Source organism: Frankliniella occidentalis, unplaced genomic scaffold (assembly GCF_000697945.3).
Source record: "Frankliniella occidentalis isolate FOCC.00 unplaced genomic scaffold, Focc_3.1 Scaffold353, whole genome shotgun sequence".
NCBI classification, from domain to species: Eukaryota; Metazoa; Arthropoda; class Insecta; order Thysanoptera; family Thripidae; genus Frankliniella; species Frankliniella occidentalis.
Window position 1 is genome coordinate 322,021 of NW_026267476.1, and position 10,953 is coordinate 332,973.

The following is a 10,953-nucleotide window of genomic DNA, read 5'->3' on the forward strand; positions in this document are numbered from 1 at the left end:
AAAAAAAAGTGTACAGAAAAAAAATAAAACACACGTAGAAACTATTGCAATGTGCATTTTAAACGGGCCCCTAATTCACACCGAATAAAAGGCACGCCCCGAGATAGAAGAAGAAGAAACGGCTCGGAATTGGCGATAGCAAGGCGCGCCTTATCGGACGAGTCGACGAGTCGTGTAAAGGTGAAAGGAATATTGCCTGCACCGCAAAAGGACAATGTTTCCTAGTTCGGCAAAAAGCAGGGGGCCCGGGTCCTGAGGAGGGGACGAGGGGGTCATGATGATAACGCTATCTGCGTGCCGCACGGCACACGGAGCGGGGCTGGGCGGGGCGGGGCGGCAGACAAAGGAGGTTGTCAGCGGTGCACGACCGTCCTGCCAGCTGCCTGATGCCACGCGCCAACACAACAGCGAATGATTTGAGGGGAGGAAAAAAAACAATATCAGCATTATTCATTATTCCATTAAAATATATTAAAAGTTATGCGCGCTGCAACCAGCAGCAGCAGTAGCACGGCAGTGTGTTGATCAGGCGGGCGTTGGCGTGGCGGTGTCGGCCGGGGCAGCCGGGTGTGGCAAGTGCAATTTGATTCAGGTGATGAGCTGCTGGCCACGCGTGGGCCAACATTGCAAAAAAACACAAATAAAAGAAACAGCACAAAAAACAACGCAATGGAGCCTTTAAAAATACTGAGTTTAGTGGGTGCTCCGCTCTGCTCCGTACGTTTTAAGCACCGCCGCCAGGAACATTTTGTCCCGACTAACGAGGCCGGCACTGCCGCTCTGCCGCTCCAGCGAGGATCACCGCTTGTTATTATTACACGCTGGCCGGATTCCCATCGCTGCCTCAAGAAGGTTGGCCCTCCTGGCCCACACCCACGCAGTTGCACGCCAAAAAGGTGTGACTAGGGGGCATGTTTTCGTGTATCGTGACACGGCATTTGTCACATGAATCGAGAATTCAGAGTAAGAAAAACTCGTGGATGAGAGTATAAAGTATCCCCTCATAAGTTTTTTCCTGGTACCAGTTTACGATGAACTTTACCACACAGTCTGAGAGGCTTTTTATCCCAGAGCGTGTAATCCACCAGAAAGCGGTGTGGAACCTCCTACGGTCCCCTTAGAACCACGCCAAGACTTTTCTTTTCCTCCTCGCGCTCCATCCGTCCGACTGACATGACGGCCGAGCCGAGCCGAGCCGGGCCGGGCCGGGCCGGGCCGGGCGCAGAGGACACACTGACGAGACAAGGCACTGACTGGCCAGCCGGCCCGAGTACCGTACCGCAGCGCCGCCACAAACCGGAAAGATCGCAGCGAGCCTCGCCGGCCACTCCGCGCCGCGCTACGCCAAGCCAAGCCGGCCGGCCGCAAGACACTGCCTAGGGCGGACGGCACGGACTGGACCGGCTTCAGCACAGGGCCAGAGTACAGCCTGCAGTCAGTCGAGGCACTCATCCATCCACGTAGACCCGAGCGGCAAAAGAAAAGACGACAGCCCGAGCGACAGAAGCTGTCTCCGAGGCGAGCGCCTGCAGCATAGGCAATACCCGGGGCCGTGACACACCGGTGCGCTCGGGTTGCCTAACCTCCGGGGGCTCAACGAGCGCCTGCAGCATAGGCAATAGCCGGGAGCGTGACACATCGCTGCGCTCGGGTTGACGTACCTCCGGGGGCGCGACGAGCGCCTGCAGCATAGGCAATACCCGGGGCCGTGACACACCGCTGCGCTCAGGTTGCCTAACCTCCGGGGGCTCAACGAGCGCCTGCAGCATAGGCAATACCCGGGGCCGTAACACACCGCTGCGCTCAGGTTGCCTAACCTCCGGGGGCTCAACGAGCGCCTGCAGCATAGGCAATACCCGGGGCCGTGACACACCGCTGCGCTCAGGTTGCCTAACCTCCGGGGGCTCAACGAGCGCCGGCAGCATAGGCAATACACGGGGGCCGTGACACACCGCTGCGCTCGGGTTGCCTAACCTCCGTGAGCGCGGGCTCACGCGACGAGTCCCGGACCTGTCCCAACACACGAAGCAGCAACGCTGGGACTCGCGCGTGACTCGTGCGAAGTGGGGAGCAGCTCTGGCCTGGTAGAGTGTGCTAGAGCAGAGAAGCAGAGCGCCCCCCCCCCCTACAATTTCTTCTTGTTGCTCCAGCCCTGCTGCTGGTTGAATCCTTCCTTAGACGTTCCCTCGCAGAGGACAGCCCCCATCCCCCACCTCTCCCAAACAACCGTTCAATCGCTCCACTGCTGGAAAAGAGAAAATAAATAAACAGCGAGGGTACAGGCGTGCGCGCAGCCGCGAAAAGAAATTGTAATTGAAGATGAAGTGATGACACGGGGCCTCCTGCGGCGCAACGCAAGCGAGGCCGGAAAGGAAAAAACTTATTTCCGAAACAGAGCTGTGTGGTCCCTGTGCCGGTTCCGCTGGTTCGTGTCCGACAGACATTTTCGGCCTGGCCGCCTCCCGAGAGGATGGGGAAGAGGGGGGGGGCGGAGGGGGGAATGCGCCATGCTGTGCAGTGCTCTCTCATCCACGCGGGCGGGGAAAGGAAAACGAGGAAGAATGGAATGAAAGAAAAATAGGAGGTGGGAGGGGTGAGGGGTGAGTCACGGGGATTTGGTGTAACGCCCTGCGTCACTTCCGAATCCGATATCCATTCGCTTTGGTCTACACGGATCAGATATAGACGCTTGGAATTCACCGCGGGCCGGACGCCGGGTGCGTCTTCCGGTCCGGCAGACACTCGCAGCGGCGAATCCGTCAAACGCCCCGTAGCATGTGGTGGCATGTCGCTCCATCACCACTGGACTCTTCCAAAAAGTCACTTGTGGCGCCCAAACTTGGTCCGTACAGTGTTCGTTTAGGAGATCGGCAAACCACGCGCGCGCGCACTCTTCTTGAAGAGTAGTACAGTGTTCGGTTTGGCTGACGGCTAGCGCGTCATCCGCCGCCATCATCAAGCAGGCACGGCATTCACCATACATGGGAGCAAGGCGAATCGTGCCGCGGAAGGACCCGCCCCTCCCCTTCCCACCCCGCGCCTTTGGGACTGATACGCGGATGGCGCGCTCTAGCTCGGCCCGGCTCGAGAGAGCTTTACGGCCGGCCCTGCCCCGCCACCATACAGAGCCACGCATCTGGAAACGTGCTTCACGATAGTTACATCGATGCCGCACACTCGAGAGCCCGCGGCGGCAGCTGGGGCGGCAGCAGCAGCAGCAGCAGCTTGCGGTACATCACGGCAGAGCAAGGCAACCGGTTTGCAGCAGCAGCGCATGGACCGAGGCATGGACGGTGGCTCCGGCCCGGCCCGGGCACGGGCACTGCACCGGTAGATAATCTCCAGCGGCATAGGGCGGTGCTGGTGTCCGCGCCGAGCAGCGGGTCAGAGCCGCTCGTCACCGGGGCCCCGGGCTGCTGAGCCGGACTCTGCTCTGTGCTGAGCAGTTTCGGGCTGTGGTAGGCTGTGCTCAAGGTGGCTGTGCTGGGCTGTGCCGGACTATGTGCCGGGATGTGCTGTACCATGTTGTGCCGGGCCGTGCCGGGCTGTGCCCTGTGCCTGTGTCAGTGCCTGTGCCTGTGCCGGGCCGGGGTCCACGGTCCGCTCGCGTAAGAAGCGCGCAGCAGCCGGCCCGGAGCTCGAGTGCGCGAGTGCTCGCGCCGCCCCAGCAGCGAGCACCGTTACAGATGGCGGACGGGCATAACGATCGAGTAGGCGAGCTCACTAGGATGTGTCGCCCTGCACAGCGTTGCCGGAGTGGAAGAGGAAGAGGAAAACTCGGGAGGGGGAAATAAAAACACCTGTCGTGGAGCAGTCGGCGAGCAGAAGAGGAGACTGCGGTGGAGTGGAATAATACAGAATGGGTGTAAAAAAAAGGGAATATACCCGGCTCGTCGGCGGGATCCAGGTACAGTAGTGGCCTGTTCCTGCAGTACCAGTACAGTACGTACAGCCAGTGTCACCCAATGCGATCCGCCCCGGCTGGATACTTCCCCTCAAAGCTCCAGTCTTCAGTCCAGGAAAACACAAAAATCTCTCGCAACAAGCAGCGCGGCTGCGCCTGTTGCCGACCGACCACGACGCTTACGCGCTCAAGTTCCCAGCAACCCCGTGTGAACCCTCCGCGGGGGCGTGGCGCGGAGCGGCGCACTTAATCTGGCCCGCTGGAAGTACAGCAGCGCGAACCAACGCGACCAACGGTGGCCAACGCCGTCGTGTTTACCTACCTCACGACTCGCGATAAAAATTCGAACCGAGTTGGCGGGGCTTTTGTTTCCTGCAGTCACGAAAGATACAGCGGGTGGGTGATTTGCGCCTTCCTCTTATTCCGGGGTATACTGTACCGCATGCAGGCGTGTGGGCGGGTTGCATACTTGCTGGGCGCCCTAAGGCGCCAGGCTCGGGAACGATTTCCGGAACAGCGTGGCCAGCCAGACCAGCGGCCGCGAATTCCTCTAGAAAGAAACCCAAAGCTCTTCGCGTACTGTGGAATCCTACAGCAGACCAAGCACAGCCACACTACACCGGCCACCGAGGTTTCCGGTCAAAAATTCTCGTGCTAGCCAAAATTCTCCGAGCCCGCGCGTCGCTCCACCTCCACCGAAGGAGCGCAGCGATCGCTGCCGCAGCCGGATTCCAATCCGAACCAAAAGCTGCTGCTACGCTGAGCGCGCTCTCAGCGCAGCTGCGGGGGGCGGGGGAGGGAGGGCTAGGGCCGTGGAGGGCCGCGGTCTTCCCCGCGGAGCCCGGAACAGTGAGCAGCCGGCCGGCGGTGCCGGTGAGAGGCGACGCCGCCCCGCCCTCGCGCCGCGCGCGCTGAGTGCGCCTGTCGGCAGCCGAGCGGAAAAATGACTTTGGCACCCCGTTCACTCCGACTCTCGTCGAGCCGCGGCGTGCAGAACACTCGTGCGCGGCGCTTCACTTTCCAGAGGAATCCTGCTCCCCGCTCTGTAATGGACTCCCCCCGGGGATGCCCGCCCCCCGCCCCGCCCCGCGCCCCGCAGTTAGCACGCGCCTTCCACTATTACCGCCCGCTTCCTCCTCACGCCACGCCACGCCACGCCACGGGCGGGCACACGCTAACACGCTGCCTAATCTGTTGATAACCCATTCCTTATACGGCTTGCTTTTCGTTGCTTGCTGCACCTTGCCCTCCCCCCCCTCCCCCAAGCTCTTTTTCAGAACCCTGCCGAGCCGAGCGTACGCGACCCGATGGGCGCATCTCAGGGGGTATCCAGGGCGAGCGCGCCATCGCTTGCGCCTGGAGGGCTGGCCAGGGGGTGCTCATCGCGGCCGTGTCGTGGGCGTGGAGTTTGCAGCGGCCGCGATGCAGCCGCGTGGCGTGGCGGGGCGGGGCGGGGCTAGCGGTCCGGTCCAGAAGTGGATCATCACCAGCAGCAGCCAACTAGCATCTCTCTTGATCTCTCTGCAATGGGAGGAGGGTCAGCGCCGGTGCACTGCCCAGCTCTGCTCAGAACTCGCGCATTAAGCGCGGGGCGGGGCGTGGGCGCACAAAGTTTGCATGATGAAGCGTGGGCGTGACCGCCGGCCAGCAGCAACTCGGCTCCCCACAGGCACGCTATTGGGCTTTTTGTGGAAGCAAATGAGGAGACACCACTGTCGTGTTCGCCACTTTCTAGCGATGGAATGTCCCTGTCCATCACACACTTTTGACTCTCACAACGACACGATGCTTCCGCAGTGACGCTGCAACACGGCCGCCGAGTGCCTGACCCGGGACGCACGCTCCGTCGCTGCGCACGCACAGCTGACGCAGCGTGACACGCACGACGCCCAGGTGTCGGGCGCGCCGGTAGCGACACCGACCAGGGGAGCGTGTTTCCGGGGGGCGAGCGAGAGAGCCGGGGGGGTTTCGTTTGATTTCCGGTTTCCAAAAGTCAACTCACCTCACCCAACTCGCCATCATCACCGCCACCGCACGCCCGGCGCCCGGATGCAGAGAACCCCTCGGACCCCCCGAGGCTCACCAGAGCGAGCCGGAAACAAAAACAGCCGGCGCCCTGCTCCCTTACGGACGCCATGGACCTCGCGACATGAGACTGCGCAGCCAGCGGGGCACACAGCTGTGCAGCCATGAGGGCCGGCGACCGCGCGCAGCCCATGACGGCGGGACATGGCCAGGACATGGCGGGACCTCCGCGGCCGGGCCGGGGGCCGGGCAGGCTGCATTCGCTCCAACCACTCGAGTCTGATGCGCGCCGGCCCGGCCCGGCCATGCAGCAAGGACTCCCCGCGCAGTCGTTTGCGGACCGCACCCGGCAGACGGACGGAATCAAGAAAAAAAACTTGTGCAGTCATCGCAGAGAGGTTCACGCCGATGCACCGCGCCGCCGAGGGCCGGGGAGCTGATTTCACACGAGATGGGCGCGGCGATAGCAGCGTCTATGGAGGGTATTTAGTAGAGTTGTAATTGTTCTCACAGCTAAAGAGACCGGCGGCGTCTCTCTCGAGCGCCGCCCGGTGTAACGGGTGTAATGGCCGGACTGAACAGTGTGCGGCGCAGCCAGGCGCAGCAGCAGCAGCTGAGCCCGCGAGGGGACAATTGGACGGCGAGCCTTGCGCAGCGCAGCGGCGGACAGGGCGTCCAGCGGAGCGGCCGCGGCCGGTCCCCGAGTACAGCAGCAGTACGCACGCGAGCGGCCCGCGCCATGCTCTCCAACGGCGACGTCGACGGCGAGGTGGCTGATTCACCAGAGTCCTCACAAGCCGAGGCACTCTGTACACTCGAGTGGAGATTATTCTTTTGGCGAGGTAAACGTCGCAGAGCAGCGTGGCCGTGCGGGCGCGGCGGGGGGTGGGGCGCGGCCGTGTCGCCTCCATTGCCGCGCCGCCGCCCGCCGCTGCATCGCGCCGGGGGCCGTGGGGGCCCAAGGTTGCCATCGGCTGGATGCGTCACATCCGTTCGGAGGGACGAGACTGGCTGTGACTGTGCCGCTCCGCGTCGCGGGGAAGGGAGCCGACGAGCCGACCGAGGAGCGGACAGCTGGAGGACTTAATAAAAATACAACGACAAAAAACACCTAAAACAATGAGTGCCCCATTCGTCCACCATCATGGCAGCTGGCAGCATGGGCCGTGCACCGCGAGCAGACATCACCATCACAAACCATAGCAACAACACTGCGGTGGTGCCGTCCCGACAAAACATTGCGGCAAGACGAAGCTCGGCTCCGCGGTGCAGCAAAGTGGCACGCGGGGGCCGTCCCGGGCCGTCCACGGGGCCCTGGTCGCGACACGGCCGCGGGCAGCGCGCGGTGCAGGCGGCGCAGGCGGTGCAGGCTGGCCGCGCCACTGCCCCTCCCCCGCGCTGCCGTCCAGGCCCAGGGGCCCCGGGGGCCCAGGGTCCGGGCCGTCCGAGCCCGGCCCACTTTGCCCGCCGTCTCATTGTAAAAATAATAATGGGGGAAAAGTGTGCGGCGAGACAAGAGCCGACCGCAGCAGCGCACCGGGGTTCAGTAACTGCAGCCGCATCTGCAGACTGATTCCGAAGAGCGCGCAAGGGGCGCTGCCCCAAGAGTGTGACAAGGACGGAGGTATATACAGGGTCTACAGGGTTGTCCACAGACCCCTTCCTTTCTTTTGCTTATGCTGGGTGCGGGCTTGCCTATCGTCGCTCACCGCGGCGCCTTGGCCCCGTGCGAGTATGCAACCCGTTCGCACGCCTGCCTGCGTTACAGTATAAGCAACATGAAGGAAGGGGTCTGTGGACCACCCTGTAGGAGAGCGCTCTTCGGAATCAGTCTGCAGAGTGTCATACCTCGAGGGCTGGTACCCTGGAGGTCAAACTTCGCAGACTCAGTCAACCCAGTCCCAAGCGAAAGCGCCAGCGCCTGGTCGCGCCATAAGGCCATTCTTTTTCTGCCGGGCAGTGTACATACGGTTTCTCCGACGGCTGAAACACGTCACACGTCCATAGCAAAGGGCTTTACGGATTTCGGCACTGTCGGGGTTTCCTGCGTTCGAGTGGAGGAAGTCGATCCGGCCTAGGAGTGGGGGGGGGGGCGAGGCTTAACGGCCAGGCGTGTCCCTAGACACCCCCCCCCCCCCACAAGGGTCGCGATTCCGCGCCCTTCCACCGTGTCATCAAAGATCGCCCTGAGCTAGTTAGTGGCCGGGCCGGACGGGGTTGGACATCCTGGCCCTGGCGAAACGACCCTGCAGCCTACAGACAGGGGGCGCACCCACCCCCAGGTCCGACCGAACTGTACTGTGCTAGACTGTACCAGACCAGAGCTCGTTCGTGCAGATTCTAATTAGCGACGGTCCTTCTGGCCGAGCCAGGCCAGGCCCAGGCCTTCTCTGCAAAAGCTGTGACGTAACAAGGCCACGCGAAGCCCGCATCTCCGTCAAACTCGTGAAACTTTTAGACCGCCTTGGGGGCCAGCCCAGCGCCAAGTGCGAATCGCAGCTCCGGGTGACCACGACGACCACGATCGGCAGGCGGAGAGGCTACAGGCGTCGGACACATATTATTTCGGCGGGCAGCGACGCCCACAACACAACACACGTGAGCTCCGTAGCTCCGCGCACAGCACGGCGTGCACGTTTGTGCTGAGTGGGCCCCGCCCCGCCCAACCCACGCACCGCCAACCAGGGCGCCCGCCACGCCCCACCACACCGCGGCCCGCGACCTGGCCTCCCTGGCCTGCGCATCTCAATGGAAACAGAAACAACAAAGCGTCTCGCCTTGCTCTGGACGAGGGGGCCGAGGGGGCAGGGCGGCCGGGGCGGCCACGCGACAGGTGGTCGAGTTGGGCTGACCGGGCTGACCAGCGCTGAGCAGACTCGGCAGCCGCAGCACTCACCAGCACCAGAACGACCGGACACTCACTACTAACATGGTGAGCCTCACAAACAGGCGGGAGCTTCAGGGTGCCCGAACGGAAAAATATATAGCGACAATATGTGAAAAGGAATGGAACGGAATAATGGTAAGAGCAGAGAAATCGGTAGGCTGAGGGTGGCGACGACGCCGAGGTGGGGGGTAGTCGAGAGGGAAAAGGGACAGGACGGGGAACAGCTCGACCACGACAGCAGGCCGGCCACGGTCCCGGACCAAGCAGTCACGCTCCAGCGCCTTCCCCCGTCTCTCCCTCACCCCCTTTGCCACTCTTTCGCAGCGGACTGGTGGCGTAGCAGGAGCCACAGAACCAAAATAAAATAAAATGACCAACAGTCCAGCAATTACGGCCATTTCCCACAAATCGCTCTACCCGCAGCTCCTAGTCTTTCTCCCCGACAAGACGAGATGGGCGTCGCACTAGCAGCGCTCTTCGGTGTGCGCGAGTGGAGGCTTAAGTTGGGTAATGTTAGGGGTCTCATGTCCACAACCGCGAATCAGGGGAATGGTGTATATAACGCACCGGATATTGCGGCGAACGTGCCGGTGCGACCGGGTTTGCCTACCCACCTTACAGGCAAAGGGAGCAGCGGGCGGCTGCGAGCGGGTTTGCATACTCGCTCTGCCCGTAAGGCCCCATGGCGCATCTGGGTAGGCAATACCACGCACACCAGCACGCATACCAAAACAGACGGTTCTCTGCGATATGAAATAAATCAAATTAAGTACACCGCTCGTCGCGCCTTGTGGTTGTTCTGGCCCTGTTGCAGGAGAAGCAACGGGAGGGAAGTAGTGAGGTGGTGAGACTCTGCCTGAAGGTAGGCAACCCGTGCGCTTACGTACCCGGTGTAACTTTGCTCGACGTACGAGACGAGGGAGTCCAGGGGTTGGCACCGAGACCGAAGGTACCGGAAGCTCCCCCCCCCCCCCTTTACACCTGCTTCGGCATGGGGCGGTTAGAGACGGTATAGGGGAAGAGAGACACAATTCAGTCTTGAAACTTGGGTACGATAGTTAGACAGTTATAAACGTGAAACTGAAAACCAGAGTAGATTTATGTTTAAGCTCTGTCGTATCCCTACATAACGCCAATAAGAGCGTATTTAATGCGGCAATGCGCATAGAAATGCACATGAAAGGTCACACATTTTTGACGCATTTAATGCAATATGCGCATAAAATGAGTCTAAAATGCGCATTTTAATTTGCATCACCAGATTGGCGCTACCCGGGTTGGAGTGTAGAGGAGGTCAAAATTCCCATGCTACTCCAAATTTCTAAACCATGCCAACAGATAGGGATAGGAACGACTCGAGCTAGGGCGAGGCCGTACTCAAAACAATGTACCATAGCTTAAATTAAGCAGACTGGGCGTTGCAAACCCAGCAAACTGGAAAATCCTTCCGTCTTTTCAAGTACTAAACTTTTGCCGCCCTCGCGTACAGTCCGCTTGCACACACGAAATCAAAACTCACACAAATATTGCCAGCGATGCAGAACAAATTTATGACGCTGTAAGCAAACTAAAAGGGAGACAAGCGTTACTCGCTTACACATCCGTGCAGATTGGCAATTTGACAGCATGCTGAAGAGATTTACCGCCCCCGCCGCGAGGTTGGTACTCAAACTGACAGGTACGTAAGACTCGCCAGAGCGCGCATTACAGTTAGTTTTCAAGTTTCCACCCACCTGCCAATAAATGTTGAAGACGCAGAACGTCAAAGAAATCAGTTGATCCAAAGACAAGATCGGAGAGCTCAGCGACCGCTTAAATGCAAACACTAAACACGCGGACAGTAGCGTCTGCTCAGGCTCCGTGCGGCGTCCATGCGAAGGACTCGATTCGGCGCTCGCTCCAAGCCGAGCCGAGCAACGTACGTTATGAACTCGGCAATGGCCGAAGCCTTACTACTACTGGACTGGACTGCCTGACTGCCAGCCAGCCTGCGCCTGCCAGCCAGCCAGCCAGCCAGCAGCCAGCCGAGCACGAGCACTCAACGAACTCGACTCGGGCCGCTTCGGCTGCCCCCCCCCCCCTTTCTACCGAGACAGAAGTTACTGCACTTACTGCGCTCGATTGCCTCAGCCAGTTA

General features: G+C 60.9%; 1 protein-coding gene across 1 annotated transcript in view; it reads right to left on the reverse strand.

The window, feature by feature from the left end:
• LOC113209481 (myosin heavy chain 95F) overlaps window positions 1-10,790 on the reverse strand; it is a 28,482-nt gene extending 17,692 nt beyond the window's left edge. Inside the window, exon 1 of the mRNA XM_026427017.2 lies at window positions 10,550-10,790. The gene's annotated coding sequence lies outside the window, so the exon portion shown is untranslated. The remainder of the gene's footprint in view (window positions 1-10,549) is intronic.
• Window positions 10,791-10,953: the final 163 nt, after the last annotated feature.